Here is a 19177-nt window from a genome sequence, read left to right as displayed (position 1 = left end):
CTGCTGATTAAGGATTGCATATGCTCCCTGCGGTGTACTAGTCTGAATCACTTTGAGGACAAGTATGCAGTCTAATTTAAATAAGGAACAATGAGGGAACAGCCATGTTTATCTCCCTCCAATCCTCCAATCCTGTGGAACATTGCCTTGAAATGGGAGCTGAGGGGTATAAAAATGGGCCTGCTCCTGTCACCAGTATGATTCTACGGACTTCAGACTAGGGTTCCAGCTAGTGGATTACAGAACTGTTCCACTGCCCAAGACTGAGACCACAGATTTGTTTGAATAACCCAGGTTGGCACAATCCGGTTACCTCACTACATATCTCCCTGTGCCCCGTCAGCTTCCTAAGCTTTCCGCTACCTCCACTTAGTGAGTGCTTACCAAAAGCGAGGTGCTGCTGGTTTGAGTGGTTGGGGCTGGATGCCCGAAGTTGCAGAGGTTCTAATCCCTTGTGAGCCAGCGGAAGGGTGAGACTCTGTCACTTGCATCATCTTGTGTCTTTGCTGGTAATGTAATAAATGCTGTTAACTGTTGGTGACCCAATAATGTCTTACCGGAGTGTGGTACCCTCACCTTGTGTTTTCTGAGTAGTCATGCAAATTAAAAGAAAGAAGCCGCACTCACCACAGTCAGGCTGCTGGCAAGAAGCCAACCTCTGTACCTCTTGAAGAGCTCGGCTGAGTGCGAAATGGCCGTCGTCCGTGTCTCCTTTCCCCTGAACCTCCTGCCCGCAGCCTGACTGTCCCGCTCAATGAAATAAAGGACTGTTTACTACAGAGTGGTGAGTGTGGCTTCTTTATTTTTCCCTGCATGCCTGCATTGTGACTAGTGTTCAGCGAATTTGTTCGGCGAATGTTCAAAAGTTTCAAATTCGGCACGAATATGGCACATTTGGATTCATGATCGCCAAGGCGAGCAAATTTTTTTTAAATCAGAAAAGTTCGACGAATTTGTGAATACAGGACAACCTTGGCGTTTGAACAGTTTTGTTAGCATAGTGCAAGTGTATGATGAGCGGTGACATGTGCCAGGTGAGTGTGGGGGCTGTGGAGAGCTTAGAACAGGTCAGATCAGCGGCGCACTGTTTTTTTTTTCTTCCTGTGGGCAGTAACTTTAACTGAGGAAAGCACGGCCAGCCAATCATAGAGTAGGAAGCATCTACACTGTCCAGACATAAGGGCTTCTGCAATTGGCTACAGAAATTACATGTACTCTCAATATAAAAAGCGGCCATGTTCCCTGAGCGCCATTATATCCATGTCACAGCTGGAGACAGACGCAGCTCAGTGTTCTCCTGTGTAATGAGAGATATTAGCTAGATAGATGGGCACTTGTGTGGTAGTCAGATAGTGTAGATAATTCCTGGCCTGTGTACCTCTGCAACCACTGATGCAGCACATTTTTGGTGTTCTTGTGCAAGTACTGAGATTCTGACAGAAACAGAGGGCCCATGCCATACAATAGTGCTGTGCACCACTGGTATAGAGCTCCATGTCTCAGTATACCTTGAATCTTTCTTTGCACTTGCTAATGTGATCAAGCAAGCACAGTGCAACTTTTCATTTAGTGGGGTTGAAATTGTCCTCTGCGCAGTCTGCAGTGCTTCTTATTGCAGAGCACAAAATCTGTTGTTTTTTTCTGTTGCTATTGTGATATTGAAGGCTGTGTGCACTAAAAAAATTTTTAGTGTCAGATACTATTTTAGTGGAGTTTAACTTCAGATGGTTTCAGAGTAAAAAAAATAATTTTTTTCTCTTGCTACGCCCAGTCCAAAAAATATTTTTTCCTGTGCCAAAAGTGTTGGCATATACAACAGATTAGGACTTATTATAAGTGAAAGGAGGACTTTATACTAACCAGACAGCAGATGGCGATAGTGTATAAAGTTTTATGCTTGATGTAATGGGGGAGAAAAGCTCTCAATTGATGGTTGTTCTTACTTCCTGTGTTTTTTCCTTTTTTCCTGGATGTGTTATGTAAGCAGCACACGGACTGTGTGACACTGAATTGTATCTCATGTTTAACCAGTATGAAGTAAATACTGTTTACTCAAGATATCTTGCTGATTGAAGCTCTCGTAAGTACAACGGTGACTGTAAGAAGATGCACTCTGTGACAGGTTATGGGCCCAGGCCGGAACCCAGACACTAAAGCCCAGACACTACAGGCCCACACTACAAGAGGATCCTGTAGAAGCCCTGAAGATGGGAGTTCGAAACGCGCGTCGGGGCATTTCACTTCACGTGTACGCTCCCCCAACGGGTCCCTTGGTCTCAGGCCACCTAAATAGAACCTCGCTTGAATCCCTGGTATGTATTGACATTTATTACTCTCTACAGGGATTGGATATGGAAGGGGGGTTGATGAGTTACTACCTCCTGTTTTACTCTTGGTGGTTCTTTGAGGTGATTTACTTGATTACCATGAATGTATTTACTGATTTTGATTGCCAATTGCTGTTGCTATGATTACAACAGCTTGGTGCTTCCTTAGCATGAGTAATATGACTGTACAAATTAGAATATGTGGGGTTCGTTGGGGTAGTGACAGTGTTTTGTGAGAGGCTTTTTTATATTACTATTGCTCTTAGGTTCACTTCTCCCCTACCTTTGTGCCTTCTAAAAAAATCTTTTTTAAATAATAAACTTTATACATTTTTCTAAAGAAAACCTTTGGTAGTCCCTCTTTCGTTATATGCTCTGTTTTTTGGTGTTAAGTAAACGATGGGATTCAATTAGTCCATTTATGATAGTGCTTCTGGATATTCATACGATTGATTAATACTAAGTATAATAGATCCCAGTTGGGACACATGCACTATCGTGTTCTATGAACTGCTATAGGAACTATCAGCAAGAAGAAAAAAAACAGGAGAATATCTTCAGTACAACTCTCTAAACAAGTAAGACTATATAAAGATGATGAGTAACACAGAACTGAAATTCACAGTAGCTAAACTGAATAGTGAAAATTATCAGTTATGGAAATTCAAAGTAGAGATGTTGTTATCTAAGGATGATTTATGGGAAGTAATTGTTACAGAAAAACCAGATCAAGATAATCAGACATGGGATAAGAAGAATAGACAAGCGAGAGCCACCATTAGCTTATTAGTGGATGATGCTCAATTAATACATATAAGAAATGAAGAAACAGCTAAAGGAATGTGGGAAGAATTAAGAGAACTGTATGAAAGACCTAGCTTGAATCACACATTATTTTTATTAAGAAAGCTTTACAGTATGAGATTGACTGTAAATAACGACATGCAGAAGCACATATTTTCAATGATGGAAGTGATATCACAGCTAAGATCTAATGGTGAAGACATTAAAGATAGTCATGTAGCAGCCATATTATTGTGCAGTTTACCAGATTGGTATACAGCCTTGATAAATGCCCTTGAGACGAGATCAGAAACTGACATTACATTAGATTTTGTGAAAACAAGACTAATAGATGAATATCAGAGAAGAAAAGAACTAAGAAATGATTCTTCTACTGAAAAGGACAGTGAAAACGCTCTTAAAGCTCCAGAATTTAAAAAAACGTATAATAAAGAAACAAGAGAATGCTTCAGATGTAAGAAAAAAGATCATTTAAAGAAAGATTGTACCATATGGAAACCAGAACAACAAAAATTACAACATAAAAAGCATACACAGAAAGTAAAAAACACAATTTCCGATTCATGTGAGAATAATTGGAATGGCACATTTAAAGTAACAGACAAGAAATCATCACTTGGTTGGTTTATTGATTCAGGAGCAACGAGTCATATGACAAGTGACAAGAATTTCTTTACAGATCTTGATTTAGATAAGAAAGAAGCCATTTATCTTGCAGATGGAAGCAAAATAACCGCAGAAGGTATCGGACAAGGTATGCTAAATTGTTCAAACAAGTTCGGACAAGATTCAAAGATACTTGTACAGGATGTGTTGTATGTTCCAAAATTGGAAGGCGGATTATTATCTGTGAAACGTTTAACAGCAAAAGGACTTACAGTAAAATTCAAAGACAATGAGTGTGCAATTATTGCAGGAAGCAAGGTGATCACCAAAGTCAAGGCAGATGAACAATTATATCATTTGACACACCAAAGGAACAGATGAAGGTATGTACACATGATCACAAAAACTGTATTCACATGTGGCATAGACGTCTAGGACATAGACACCCTGACAGTATAAGGGAACTACAGAGAAAAGAATTGACAAAAGATTTAAAGATATCAGATTGCTCAATTACCGTAAGATGTGAATGTTGTATAAAATCCAAAGCCACAAGGATATCTATTCCAAAAGAAAGTGAGATGAAAAGCGAAAGACCACTTGATTTGGTGCATACTGACGTATGTGGACCCATGAAAGTGACTACATCAGGAGGCAATAGATACATGTTGACTTTTATAGACGACTACTCAAGATACACAGTCACATACTTAATTAAGAACAAAAGTGAAGTTTTTGATAAACTTGTAGACTATGTAACAAGATCAAGTAACAAATTTCAAAGGAAGCCAATTGTCATCAGAAGTGATAATGGAGGTGAATTTACAGGTCACAGAATAGAAGACTACTTAAGACAAAATAGAATAGAACACCAGAAAACTGTTCCATACACACCTGAACAAAATGGAGTAGCAGAAAGGAAAAACAGAACTCTAACAGAAATGATAAGATGTATGCTGACGGATTCCAAACTAGCAGAGAAATATTGGGGTGAGGCAGCAATGACAGCTACATATCTACAGAACCGACTTTTTTCCAGAAAACTGACGAAAACTCCATATGAACTGTGGCAAGGTATGAAACCAAGTGTCAATCATTTAAAAGTTTTTGGATGTAAAGTTTTTATATTCATTCCAACTGAAAAACGTTCCAAAGTTCACAACAGATCCATGGAAGGAATATTCGTTGGATATAGTGAACATTGCAAAGGATATAGAATCCTAGATCCCAAAACAGACAGAGTTACGGAGAGTAACAGTGTGACATTCCTTGAAGATTTAAATGAAGACATTATGATTTCAGTTGAAACAAAAAATGAGAAAAACAATAGTGACATAACTGAAGAAATATCTGATGCGAAAAAAGTAGAAATTAATGAAGAACAAAATACTGAAAGTGAAGAATCACAACTACAAACAGACACAGAACCAAGACGTTCAATGAGAGAGAACAAAGGAAAACCACCAAAATGTCTCTCATACAAGACAAGCATAAGAAAAATCTATGAGCCTACCTCTTGGGAAGACATGTCTAAACTTCCTGAAGAAGAAGCTAATAAATGGAAAGAAGCAACAGAAACAGAAATTAAATCCATGCATGATTCAAATACATGGACACTAACAGATTTGTCAGAAGGAAGAAAAGCCGTAGGATGTAAATGGATTTTTAAAGTAAAATACCAAACAGATGGCACAGCTGAAAGATACCGAGCAAGACTCGTAGCTAAAGGGTATTCTCAAAAATATGGAGAAGACTATGATGAGACATTTGCTCCAGTTGTCAAACACACTACAATAAGAACTTTACTTACAGTTGCAGCAATGAAACAGATGGAACTGAGATATCTGGATGTAAAGACAGCTTTTCTGAATGGAGATTTAACAGAAGACATTTACATGGAACAACCTCCAGGATTCAAAGATGAAAGAAATCCAAACAACGTTTGCAAACTACAGAAAAGCATATATGGTTTAAAGCAAGCTGCTAAAGCGTGGAATGACAAAATCACGGAAGTACTTACATATGAAAAATTTCAAAGAAGCAAAGCTGATCCATGCTTGTACACAAAAAGGCTGATTAATAGATGGATTTATGTACTCATATATGTAGATTACATTTTCATTTGTTTTAACCAAGAAAGGGATAAAGAAAACATTCTAAAAATCCTGAAGCAACATTTCAAAATCAAAGACTTGGGAAATGTGAAACAATACCTAGGAATACAGGTAGGAAGAAAAGAAGACGGAAGTTTCCTACTGAATCAAAATCACATGATTCAAGACATAACAGAAAAATTTGGATTAAAGTATACAAAAACAGTAAAGTCTCCAAAGGAAACTAATTATCTCAAAGAGATGAAAAGTGAAAAAATATGCTACCAAATAATGAAGAATACAGAACAACAATAGGAAAACTACTGTATCTAGCGACCGTTACAAGACCAGACATCGCAGCAGCAGTAGGAATCCTAAGTAGAAAGGTATCAAAACCAAATAAAGCTGATTGGAATGCCTTGAAAAGAGTGATGCGTTATTTGAAAGGAACTAGCAATGTTAAGCTGAAATTACCCACAAGTGATAATTGCATTTTAACAGGATATGTTGATGCAGATTGGGCTGGAGATCCAACTGACAGAAGATCTACCAGTGGACATATTTTTTTTCTCTCAGGTGGACCAATAAGTTGGACAAGTAAGAAACAGTCAATTGTGACACTGTCTTCAACAGAAGCAGAATATGTTGCCGCAGTACATGCGAGTCAAGAAGTACTGTGGTTAAGACAATTGTTGACAGAATTAGGACAACCACAGTTGGAACCAACAAAATTGAAAGAGGACAATCAAGGATGTCTTGTTCTTGCTCAGATGGAAATATCATTTCTTGAGAGATCATCAGGAACAAGGAGTCTTGAAGTTAGAGTATTGTCCTACTGAAGAAATGACAGCAGACATCTTCACGAAGGCGTTGAATGCTGATAAACACCAGAGACTAATAAAAAAGTTGGGTTTGATTGAATAAGTCCTTACTGTTGAGAAAGGGTGTTGGCATATACAACAGATTATGACTTAATTTAAGTGAAAGGAGGACTTTATACTAACCAGAAAGCAGATGGCGATAGTGTATAAAGTTATATGCTTGTAATGGGGGAGAAAAGCTCTCAATTGTTGGTTGTTCTTACTTCCTGTGTTTTTTCCTTTTTCCTGGATGTGTTATGTTAGCAGCACACAGACTGTGTGACACTGAATTGTATCTCATATTTAACCAGTATGAAGTAAATACTGTTTACTCAAGATATCTTGCTGATTGAAGCTCTCGTAAGTACAGCGGTGACTGTAAGAAGATGCACTCTGCGACAAAAAGTCACACAGTGCTATAAGCCAGCTACTACGTTAGTGGCGGTTAAATTCAGCTTGTACGCAGAGCTTATTCAGAGTAACCCAAAAATATTTTTTGCTCTGAGTAAAGTGATACAGCAGGCTAGATCTGAGTTTGAAATATTTTGGAGCATATATTCTATGTCATACTGGCCTCATCCACATTCAAAAAATAAATTTCTTCTGTTCCTAAAGTAATACAGCAGGGGACATCTCAGTTTGAAATTGTTTGGAGAATATCTTGTAGGTTTTATCGGCCTCATGCACACTAACAAATTTCTTTTGTCTGTTAGTAACGTTATACGGCAGGCCATATCTTACCTTGTCATTTTGTCATTTAGAGTCGCTGAAATTCAGGTGTGTGCTGAGCTATTGCACAGGAAAAAACATATTTTTCTTTAGTTAACTGTGTGCTCCTACCACTGTATCTGACCAACCTGAGTGGGAAAAAGAGAGGACATGGTGGAAGGGGGAATAGGTTTGGTGTTCAAGGTGTACATGGGGTACGTGGTAATGTTAGTGAAAGCACTAGTGAACCAACACAAACAGGTCCTATCCAAAGACAACTGACAACTTATGTTAGTGGACGGCCTACTGCACGCCTTTCCTTTGGCCACCACACAGCGATACGCCTTGTTGATAAGGCCCAGAAAGAGCAAGTGCTCCAGTGGATGGCAAGCTCTGCTTCCAGTGCCCTCTCATCTTTTTCCTCCTCCTCATCATCACACGCAGTACAGTCCACAGAAGTGGCACCCCAATTACCCATGCTTCCCCCCGCATCACAACTGGCCAACTGCCCAACTGACTGTAGCGAACCACAGATGGGCGAATCTGTAAACCTCTTCACCCATTCTACACCCTGGGTATCAGAAGTGTACTCCAAACAGTCACAGAGTCAAGGGGAGGAAAGCATCTGCACCGATGTCTAAAATTTTTAGCTTGGATTCGGAGCAGGATGAAGTAGGGTCTGAGCAAGTTCCTGACCCTCGTCACCAGACGTTAACCGCAGGGGAGGGAGGTGATCCCGATGAGATTCAGATACCTGAGGCTCATGCTGACTGTACTGTGCTGTCAGGGCAACAAGTGGAGAGGGATCACTCTGAGGGGGAGGAATGGGATAACACATGGGATGGTGACGAGGTTGAAGATCCTACTTGGTGTGAACCCAAAGTCATGCAGCCGAGTAGCTCATCTGAGGAGGTGGAGGAGGAAGACGAGGAGGTTACATTTCGCAAGCACGAGGAGCACTGCATCCTTATCCACAACCGTGGATGTGGCCAGCAGCGGTCACGGGTCTGCAGTTCGCAGGGGCAGCAAGAGTTGCCTAGCATGGGCCTTTTTTGTCACTTAAAAGGATGAGCCAACTCACGTTATTTGCAAATTTTGGGATAAAAAACTCAGTAAAGGGAAAAACTCCAATAATTTGACAACTACAGTTATGATCTACAAACAAGTACTAAGGAAAGAAGGGGAAAGCTTTCCCTACAGTAAGACTAAGCTGAATCCTTACGATGTAGCGGGCTGCCTGTTCCTAGCGAACAGACCCGCCTTAGTCCTAGGCTAGTCTGAACGAAGACCTATAGAATGAAGGGAAGGGGTCCCTAAAAGAACTAAGGACTGGAACAAAAATGGGTCACCTCCTGAACAGAGAAAGTTGTTGCAAAACACAAAAAATAAACTGACAAAAAGGTACTAGAGGTCCCTAAAGTACCAAGCGAACTGAGAGATAGGCACAGAAGCACCTGGCTAGCAAAACAGTCAAACAACACTGAAGTCCAGCACAGCCAAAAAGGAGGATCTTGAATATAAAGGCAGATGGTCACGTGACTGCAAAACATAAGATGGAAAAAACAAACAGGAGGATTCTAACAGTACCCCCTCTTTTAAGAGGACCCTCCGGATCCTCCAGGCCCAGGCCTGTCCAGATACCTCTTGTGGAAAGCTCTAACAAGCCAAGAAGCAGAGACATCATCCGCCCTTACCCAGGAGTTATCTTTGGGACCGAAACCCTTCCAGGAGACGAGATACTGTACTCTCCCTCTATGCCATCTAGAATTCAAGATACGTGAAATTTCATGTTTGCCGTCTTCCACCACAGGAGGAACTGAGACAGTGGCATCCCTATCAGATACATCTGCCTTTTTCAACAAGGAAACATGAAACACTGGATTAATATTCCAGGAAGTAGGAACATCCAACCTAACCGTAGACGGGTTAACAACCTTAAGTACTTTAAATGGACCCACAAACTTAGAACTCAGTTTTTTAGAGGGAATCCTCAACCGCAGGTTCCTTGAGGACAACCAAACCATGTCACCCACATTAAACAAAACCTCCTTTCGTTTCCTGTCAAAATACTTCTTGGACTTCTTTTTAGCCTCTTGAAGGTTGCAACGGACATTAGTCCAAACTCTCTCCAAATCACCGGAAAAATTCTCCTCCTCCGGCACCGCAGACCCCAATTTGGAGAATGAACCAAATGACGGATGTCTCCCAGTACAACAAAAAAAAGGAGAACACCCAGCTGAGGAGGATGTATGATTGTTAAGAGCAAATTCTGCGAGAGGCAGAAACTCAGACCACACCTCTTGATTGTCCGCCACAAAACATCGCAAAAACTGTTCTACATCCTGGTTCTTTCTTTCAGTCTGTCCATTAGACTCAGGATGATACCCAGACGAAAATGACAAATGGACTCCCAACCTGTCACAAAAAGCACGCCAAAAGCGAGCCACAAACTGAGGTCCTCTATCAGAAACAATATCCATGGGAACGCCATGAAGCTTGACAATCTCCTTAACAAACGCCTTAGCAGGTGTCTTGGCGCTGGGCAACTTAATGAATGGAACCAAATGACACATCTTACTAAAACGGTCCATGACCACCCAGATGACAGTAAAACCCTCGGACACGGGTAGATCAGTAATAAAATCCATTGTGAAATGCGGCCAAGGCGCACTAGGAACCTCCAGAGGGCAAAGCAACCCGCAGCAGGAGTATGTGAAGCCTTTGACCTAGCACACACCGTACATTGACGCACCCACTTGATGACTTCTTTCTGCCATCCAGGCCACCAAAAACTGCGACTGATAAGTCTCTTAGTCTCAGAAATTCCTGGATGACCTGCCAACCGAGACTCATAACACTCCACAAACAAGTCTCTCCTAAAGGTTCTAGGCACGAACAACCTCCCATGGGGAGTGTTAGATGGAGCATCGTCTTGAGCATTTAGAATCCCATTCTCCAAAACGGAGTCCAATGCCTCCACCACAATTCCTTTCTGTAATTTGCTCTCCTCCTCCTCGGCACCGACCGCAGAAGATAAGCTGTGAGATAAAGCATCGGCTTTAACATTCTTAGTACCAGGGAAATAGGTAACAGAAAAACGAAACCGAGAAAAAAAAAAGTGCCCACCTAGCTTGACGGGCAATCACACGCTTGGCAGCATCCAGATAGATCAAATTTGTATGATCTGTGAAAACCTGAATAGGAAATCTAGCGCCTTCCAAAAAATGACGCCAATGTTCAAACGCGAGTTTAATAGCCAGGAACTCCCGATTTCCAACATCATAATTCAATTCGGTTTCCGAATTTTTTTTCGAAAAGAAAGCACAAGGATGTACTCCATCCCTGTTCTCCTGAGACAAAACTGCTCCGACCCCCACCGATGAAGCATTGACCTCGACCAAAAATGGCTTGGTCTCATCAGGCTGCATAAGGATAGGGTCTGAACTGAACCTCTCTTTGAGATACTTAAACGCTTCAATGGCCTCAGTAGTCCATTGGACCTTATTCACACATTTCCTGGTGAGATCGGTTAGAGGCTTAACAATTACAGAAAAATTCTTAATGAATTTCCTGGAATAATTGGCAAAATCCAAAAATCTCTGTATAGTTTTCAAACCAATAGGCCTAGGCCATTCCTGCACAGCCTGAACCTTCACCAAGTCCATCTCAAAGCCCTCCCTGGAGACAATGTAGCCCAAAAAACTAATTTTCTGCACAGCGAACTCACATTTCTCCAGCTTAGCAAAGAGTGAATTATCACTCAATAACTGCAAAACTTCACATACACTCTGCCAATGGGACTCCAGATCTGGCAAATAAATCAAAATGTCATCCAAATACACAACCACATTCTTACCAATCAAAGGTCTCAAGATGTCATTAATAAGGTTCTGAAAAAATGTAGGTGCATTGGTAAGACCAAAAGGCATAACCAGATTCTCAAAATGACCTATCGGAGTGTTAAAAGCAGTTTTCCATTCATCACCATCCTTCACTCGTAACAAATTGTATGCCCCCCGGAGATCAATCTTAGAGAACCAATTGGCCCCCACTAACTGGTTAAACAAGTCAGAAATTAACGGCAATGGGTAGGAATTGCGTACGGTAATCTTATTAATTTCACGAAAATCCAGACATGGACGCAAACCCCCGTCCTTTTTTTTAACAAAGAAAAATCCAACTGCCACAGGCGATTTAGAAGTAGTGTTGAGCCACCCCCGTAGTGTTCGAGTTCGGTTCGGTTCGTCGAACACCCGTGTGTTCGCCGAACTGTTCGTCGAACTGTTCGTCGAACACCTTCGAACACCGTTAAAACCAATGGCAGGCAAACAAAAACACATAGAAACACATAGAAAACACCTTCAAAGGTGTCCAAAAGCTGACAAACTGCTCAGAAGACACAACTAACACATGGAAAATTGACAAGTACATATAGTCATGCGAAAAGAAAAGAGGTGGAGGAGTAAAAGGAGGGGGAGACACAGATATAGGCATGTCATGCCCTTCTAAAATCCAAAAAGTGAGAAGCCGAGACGGCCAGTCCGCTCCTGCCCGTGCCACCTCCGTGTCGCCGGGTTTGTGCCAGAGCCGCGGTGAACCCTGACAGCCAGCCCCCCTCTCCCAATACTGGTGCCTGTCCGCTGGTGGGTCGAGAGAGCCCCCCTGTGGTGGAGGCAGCTCTAAGCTTTTTAATTTAAATTGTCCCTCTAATTTGAATGAATACACTTTAAATCCATTTACAAGGATCTATTGGAGGGCAAGTCTCATGCCAGCAGCCGCGTAATTCCAGCTCCAGTAGCGTCCACTAAAGCTGCTGCAGTTAAAAAGCTTTTATAAGGATCGAGCTCGGCTGTCCACCGCAAGGCATCCTAGTGCCAGTCCCAGCCCCTATGCCTTGGGGTGCCTCCTGATGCTCTTCACTAAGTATCCCGTGGTCCCGAAGCATTTCCTTTGAAAAAATTAAGTGTCCAAACTACAGGTGGTGTAGCTTGCTTAACAGCCGGGATAATCCGCTGACTAGCAGACACTGCTACTAGGCACAAAGTATTTCCTGGGCTAGATGCAGTTAAAAATTTGTAAGTAGATACTCTCGTTGGATGCTGAGAAAGCATTCCATAGAGTCTCCTGGCACGCCATATATGATTCTCTTAAAAAGCTTGGGGTAGGGGTCTAGGGGACCCTTTTATAGCCAAAATCACGGCCCTGTATCACAATACGTCACCTAGGCTGAAGATAAATGGAACTGTAGCACCGAGGGCTCGGTTGCTACAGACGTATTGCACCTCACCCAGAGGTGTGATATCTCACTCTCAGATAAGGATGGAGTGTGGATCAGGACCCGACACCTGCATGCATTACACCACATTGCCGTGGGGCAGGGCGACCAATATGCCCCTGAGATGGGCACGACAGTCCCTGTCCCTGGCTGGAGTGGGGGGAGGGAACACTGAGGAAGGGGAACCCTGCAGTGCAGGAGCAGGGAGGAAGCAGTTCCTGGGTGCATTGAGAAGGGAGTATAAAAGGTGGGCACCATCTTAGTTCAGTGCAGAGAAGTCTGAGCAGAAGTGGCAGGGAGCAGGGGCTCTGCATGAGCTCTGCTCCGGAGGCGGGCCTAGTAACAGAGGCCCAGGCCTGCAAGAAGGAGAAGGAAGGAAGAGGAGCGGAGAAGGCTCCAGGAACGAGGAATGAAGGGATCCCAGGGGTGCGGACGGGCGAGTCGCCACCACACGCCCGAATCCACCTGCGTGGAGGGGTCAGGCCAAAGGGGGAGACCGGTCCCCGAACTAGTGGAGGCAGGAAACGACCCTCAGCTAGAAACCGGAGGCTCTGACATTTTATGTGGCGCAGCCCCTTGCCCCACCCGCTAGGAAGGCACCACATAGGGTCAGGGAAACTGGCACCAAGTTTACCAAGAGGAGGCCCGAGGCAGCCGGACAGAAGTGTTGGTAAGAAAGGCCAGACAAAGGACACACAAAGGGGGTCCTGTGAAGCGCTCCAAAGTTATCTGGGAGTTGTCTGAGCCCCTCACCTGGTGAGCACAGTACGACGTGGGCAGCCGTTACCTGCAGACGTGGTCTGGATAATAAGAACTGTGAGTAAAGGCCCTGAACTGCATCACTGACTCCGTGTCGTTACTGCTGCTGCCCTGCACCATCACCCCCATCCTCCGCATACACTGCCCTGAGGCTATACTCCTCCCGTGGGGAGTTATGCTACGCTCTGCTGCACCCACAACACCAGCCTTAGCGGTCTGCCCTGTAGCGGCGGTTCACTCTGACCGCAATCCACGGGTGGCGTAGTCGGACATTTAAACATCAAAACCACATAAATAGTTCCGCCACTGGTTTGACCGCCCTGAGCCACGGAACCGGATCGCCGCCACGAAGACTACAACCACCAGCATCCACCAAAAAGGGTCCGGCTCCGGGTGTCCCAAGGCCCAGGGGGTGCGTCAGAACATTTTCATCACCTTTCACAATCACCAATGGGACAAGGCAGGGATGTCCTCTGTCCCCTCTCTTATACATCCTAGTGACGGAGCACCTGCTCTCATCAATTCGCCATAACCCCAATATTAGGTGGATTGAGGTGGGAGGCACCGAGTACAAGTGCTCTCTATTTGCTGATGATGTCCTAGTATATATCACTCAATCACATATATCCATCCCTGCTGTTATGGCTGAAATAGATCACTTTGTTACATGGTAAAATTTTAAAATCAATGCAGCGAAGTCTGAGGCCCTCGATGTCTCCCTCCCCAAATCCATATAGGATTCCATCCAGTCCAACTTTCCCTTTGCCTGGCCCTCACAGGGTATCAAATACTTAGGAATTCCTATTCATAGAGACCTCTCCCATCTATGTTATCTTAATTTTGGGCCCTTTATTGAACAATTCCATACAGACCACGGTTGGCAAGTTAGAACTGTAAGATTCACTACGTGAACCACTGGTGTTTTGTGGAAAAGCACATGTACACCGCGTTCCAAATTATTATGCAAAAAGTGTTTAGGAGTGATAAGGGAAGAATTTGTTTGTTTGTCAGTTAAACTCATTGATGGTGATGTGTGTCAGGGCTCTTTATATCACTGTAAGCAATTGCAGACACCTGTGCTAATTAGTTTGGCAGGTGTGTCCAATGAAAGGCAAGACTACTTAAGAAGGCTCTCTCACATTATTAAGCAGCCTACATTTTCTGCCAAAATGGGAAAGAAAAAGGATGTGTCGGCTGCTGAGAAGCAACAAATTGTGGAGTGTTTAGGTCAAGGCATGACTACAATCAACATTGTGCGATGATCAGGATGAAGTGTCTTGGCAATCAAGAAGTATGTAGCTGATTCACAGTACACACGTGTGCGTGCTGATAAGGGAAAATTGAGGACTCTTTCCTACAGGCAATTACGTCAGGTTGAAAGAGCAGCGGCAAAAAAGCCTTGTCATAGCAGCAGACAAGTTTTTGAAGCTGCTTGTGACTCCAACGTCCCCCGAACAACAAGATGCAGGGTCCTTCAGAGGTTTGCAGCTGTGCATACGCCATCCTGTCGACCTCCTCTATCCACTTCACACAAGCAGAAACGGCTCCAGTGGGCCAAACATTACATGAAGACTGATTTCAAAACTGTTTTGTTCACGGATGAGTGCCGTGCAGCGCTCGATGGTCCAGATGAATGGAGTGGAGGATGGCTGGTTGATGGACACCCCACGCAAACACGGCTACAGCGCCAACAAGGAGGAGGTGGAGTAATGTTTTGGGCTGGAATCATGGGGAGAGAGATTGTCGGCCCCTTTAGGATCCCTGAAGGCGCTAAAGATGAACTCCATAATGTATGTGGATTTTCTCAAACAGCACTTCCTGCCATGGTTCAAGAAGAAGAACCGTGTATTTCACAGCAAGATCATTTTTCTGCATGATAATGCACCATCTCATGCTGCACATAAAACATCTGCATCTCTGGCTGATATGGGCATAAAAGGGGACAAACTTATGGTGTGACCCCCATGCTCCCCTGACCTCTACCCCATTCAGAACCTTTGGAGCATCATTAAAAGGAGTGTCTATGATGGCGGGAGGCAGTTCACATCTAAGCAACAGCTCTGGGAGGGTATTCTGTCCTCATGCAAAACAATTGAAGCAGAAACCATCCAAAACCTGACAAATTCAATGGACGAGAGAGTTCAGAAGCTCCTTTCGAACAAGGGGTCCTATGTGAAAATGTAACATCACCTAGAATAAAGTTTTGAGTTGAAAACTGTTTGATTTCAGTTTCTAACAACCTGCTAATGCTTATAATTTCAAAAATGACCATTTTTTTGGTCTTTATTAAAATGAAAAGGTTGATCGAAAAGTTTGGGGGATCTAAGAGTGTGGCAACCCAGTAGTCATGATTACTTCGAATTCTGACAATATGAGGGTCATGCTGCAGGTAGTGCAGCAAGAAGGCACTTATGTGTCTTGCGCATCTCGGAGCCCCAAAATTATTTTCCGGGCTAGATGCAGCTAAAAATTATTTTTAATTTTAAATCTGGTGAAGCTTATTATAGATGGCCTAATAGGATCAGTGCTGCACACTGCTACAAAGCCCAAATTATTTTCCAGTCAAGATACAGATAAACATGATTAGTAATTTGAAAGCTTAAAACGGTTGGTAGGGTGATTTTAACCAATCATCAAGCTTTTACTCTCCCCAGGATGACACAGGGGTAGAAAAGTCGTTTCGGATCCATGATTTGTTCATCTTTATGAACGTGAGTCTGTCTACATTATCAGTGGAGAGCCGCGTGCGCTTATCTGTCAGCACACCACCAGCAGCGCTGAACACACGTTCAGACAGAACGCTGGCTGCGGGGCATGACAAGATCTCCAAGGCGTAAGTGGCTAGCTCCGGCCATTTATCCAGATTGGAAGCCCAAAAAGAGCAAGGGTCCAGTGACACAGTCGTGGCTTCAATGTTTACTTGGAGATACTCCTGTACCATCGTCTCTAGGCGTTGACTATGTGTCAGACTTCTTGTCTCCTGTGGCCTTGCAAAGGATGGGCTAAAAAAGTGGTGAAATGATTCCGCAAAATTGATGTTACCAGCAGATACTGTGGTTCTGTTACGGTTTGAGTGCTGAACACTTGACGGTCCCACGGTTGGCAAGTTGGAACTGTGAGATTCACTACGTGCACCACTGGTATTTTGTGGAAAAGCACATGTAAGATTCTGCAACAGTCTCTGCTGATACTCCTGCATGCGTGCATCCCTTTCTATGGCAGGAATAATTTCTGCAAATTTACTTTTGTACCGGGGACCTAACAGTGTGGCAACCCAGTAGTCAGGATTATTTCTAATTCTCACAATTCGAGGGTCATGTTGCAGGTAGTGCAGCAAGAAGGCACTCATGTGTGTTGCGCATCCAGGAGCACCAAGTCCCTGTTGTGTTGGTGGCGAGGTAACAATCATGCTTCCTTCCTCTGTCCTCTCCCCCCAACCTCGCACAACAGAAATGTGATCAAGGTCTCCCTCATCTGATGAGTCTTCCATCAGTTCGTCCTCCACTTCTTCCTGGGCTCCTGCACCTTCCTCACTAGTTTGGCTGCTACCATGCGCCCTGGTAAAATCATCTCCCCCACCCTCACATGCCTGCCGTCCTGGTGCTGCCGACCGTCTGGACCTTGCAGATGTTAGCCCTTCCGCATACAACTCCTCCTCCTCTACTTCCTCCACCTCCTCTTGTGCCACCACCTGACTCCGAATTCTGTTTAACATGTGCTCCAGCATGTAAATCACCGGAATAGTCATGCTGATAATGGCATCGTCAGCACTAAACATCTTCGTCGCCATTTCAAAACTGTGCAGAAGGGTGCATAGCTCCCTGATCTGAGATCACTCCTCCAGCGTGATTTGCCCCACCTCTGAATCTCGTTGGCCCAGGCTATACGTCAGAACGTATTGCACCAGGGCTTGTCGGTGCTGCCACAGTCGCTGCAACATGTGCAGAGTTGAATTCCACCGGGTAGGCACATCGCATTTTAGCCGGTGAAGTGGCAGGCCCAACGACTTCTGTAGAGATGTAAGTCGCTGAGCTGCGGGATGTGAACGGCGGAAGTGAGCACACAGCGACCGTGCCCTCTGCAGAAGGCCATCTAGTCTGGGATAGTGGGCTAAAAATTGCTGGACAACCAGGTTCAACACGTGAGCCATACAAGGCACGTGTGTGACATTGCCCCGGCGAAGGGCCGCACCCAGGTTTGCAGCATTGTCGCACACGGCCTTCCCTGGTTTCAGGTCCAGTGGAGACAACCATTCATGAAATTGGTTCTCCAGAGCTGACCACAACTCCTCAGCTGTGTGACTCACATTTCCCAGACATTTCAATGTAAAAACCGCCTGATGACGTTGAGCCCTACTGCCAGCATAGTAAGGAGGTATGCAGGATCCCTTCTGCGCAGTTAGAAAGCTTGTGGCATGACCAGACAGGCTTTGGGTGCAGGTGGAAGACCGAGAGGAGGTTGAGGAGGCAGAAGCAGTGGAGGAAAAATGACATAAAGAGGATTGACGCACAACTCGTGGGGACGGCAAGACTTGGACAGCAGCCCCTTGTCCTGCTGTCACCATAGTTACCCAGTGCCCAGTCAGCGACATGTAACGCCCCTGTCCATGCCTACTCGTCCAAGTGTCTGTGGTGAAATGCACCCTGTCACACACAGAGCTTCTCAAAGAAGCGGTGATGTTGTGTGCGACATGCTGGTGGAGCGCAGGCACACCTTTCTTTGAGAAGTAGTGCCGACTGGGCATCTGGTACTGGGGCACTGCGACGGACATAAGGTCTCGAAAATCCTCTGTGTCCACCAGGTGGAAAGGCAGCATTTCTGTAGCCAAGAGCTTGCAGATGGTGAAATTCAAACTGCCGGTCTGTGAGGAAGATGCAGGCGGACATGTTAGGTTGCCTTGATCCAAAGGTGGTGCAATCGATGTCGGACAGCGCTCAAGACCAGCTGGTGTTACCACCTCCAAAGAAAATGATGACCTGCCAATCACGCTGGCTGTTGCGGGTAAAGAGGTGGCAGGTCTGCGCCCCAAAACAGGTGTGACTGCTGTCCCCCCAGTCACAGAGGATGAAGAGGCCGCGGATGCACAAGATATGGCAGACGGTGGTTGGCCCGGCCGGCTAGACCGCATTGTAGCACACTGAGCTTCCCACTGCAACTTATGCTTCATGTCCATGTGCCGGTTCATGCATGAAGTACTCAAACTATGTATTTTTTGGCCTCTACTTAGCTTTTGCTGACAAATGTTACAGATAACACGAGTTGGGTCATCTTTATCGATCTGAAAAAATGCCCAGGCTATGCAAGGCTTAGCACCCATGCGACCTGAAGAGCCACCACGACTTGTGGTGAGAGGCAGAGTTGTGTTTGAGGATGCAGTTGTTGACGTGCTTCCAGTACTACGTCTCTGTCCAGGAAGGCGCAACCTGACCTCGTCGTCACTAGCATCTTCCTCCACCTCCTCTGCTGACCTCATCTCTTGGCTGACTGTGGGTTGATAGTAAGTGGGATCTCCGACCTCATCATCATCACCCTGTGCGTTATCACACCCGTCGTCCTCAGAGCCAACCTGTTCCTGCCCTGACAAAAAACTAAAGTTGTCGCTCCAATCAGGTATTTGAGTCTTATCATCGTCTTCCTCATTGTCTCCACCAACAGGAGTTACAGTTTGGGAATGAGGGTCTACATTATGGTCAGAACCTTCTGCGTCTGGTCCTGGATCCGACTCATAAAGATTCTGGGCATCAG

Source organism: Phyllobates terribilis, unplaced genomic scaffold (genome assembly GCF_046119375.1).
Source record: "Phyllobates terribilis strain yellow unplaced genomic scaffold, ASM4611937v1 Scaffold_2__4_contigs__length_985480577, whole genome shotgun sequence".
In the NCBI taxonomy this organism is placed as follows: domain Eukaryota; kingdom Metazoa; phylum Chordata; class Amphibia; order Anura; family Dendrobatidae; genus Phyllobates; species Phyllobates terribilis.
This window is presented reverse-complemented; position numbering follows the sequence as displayed.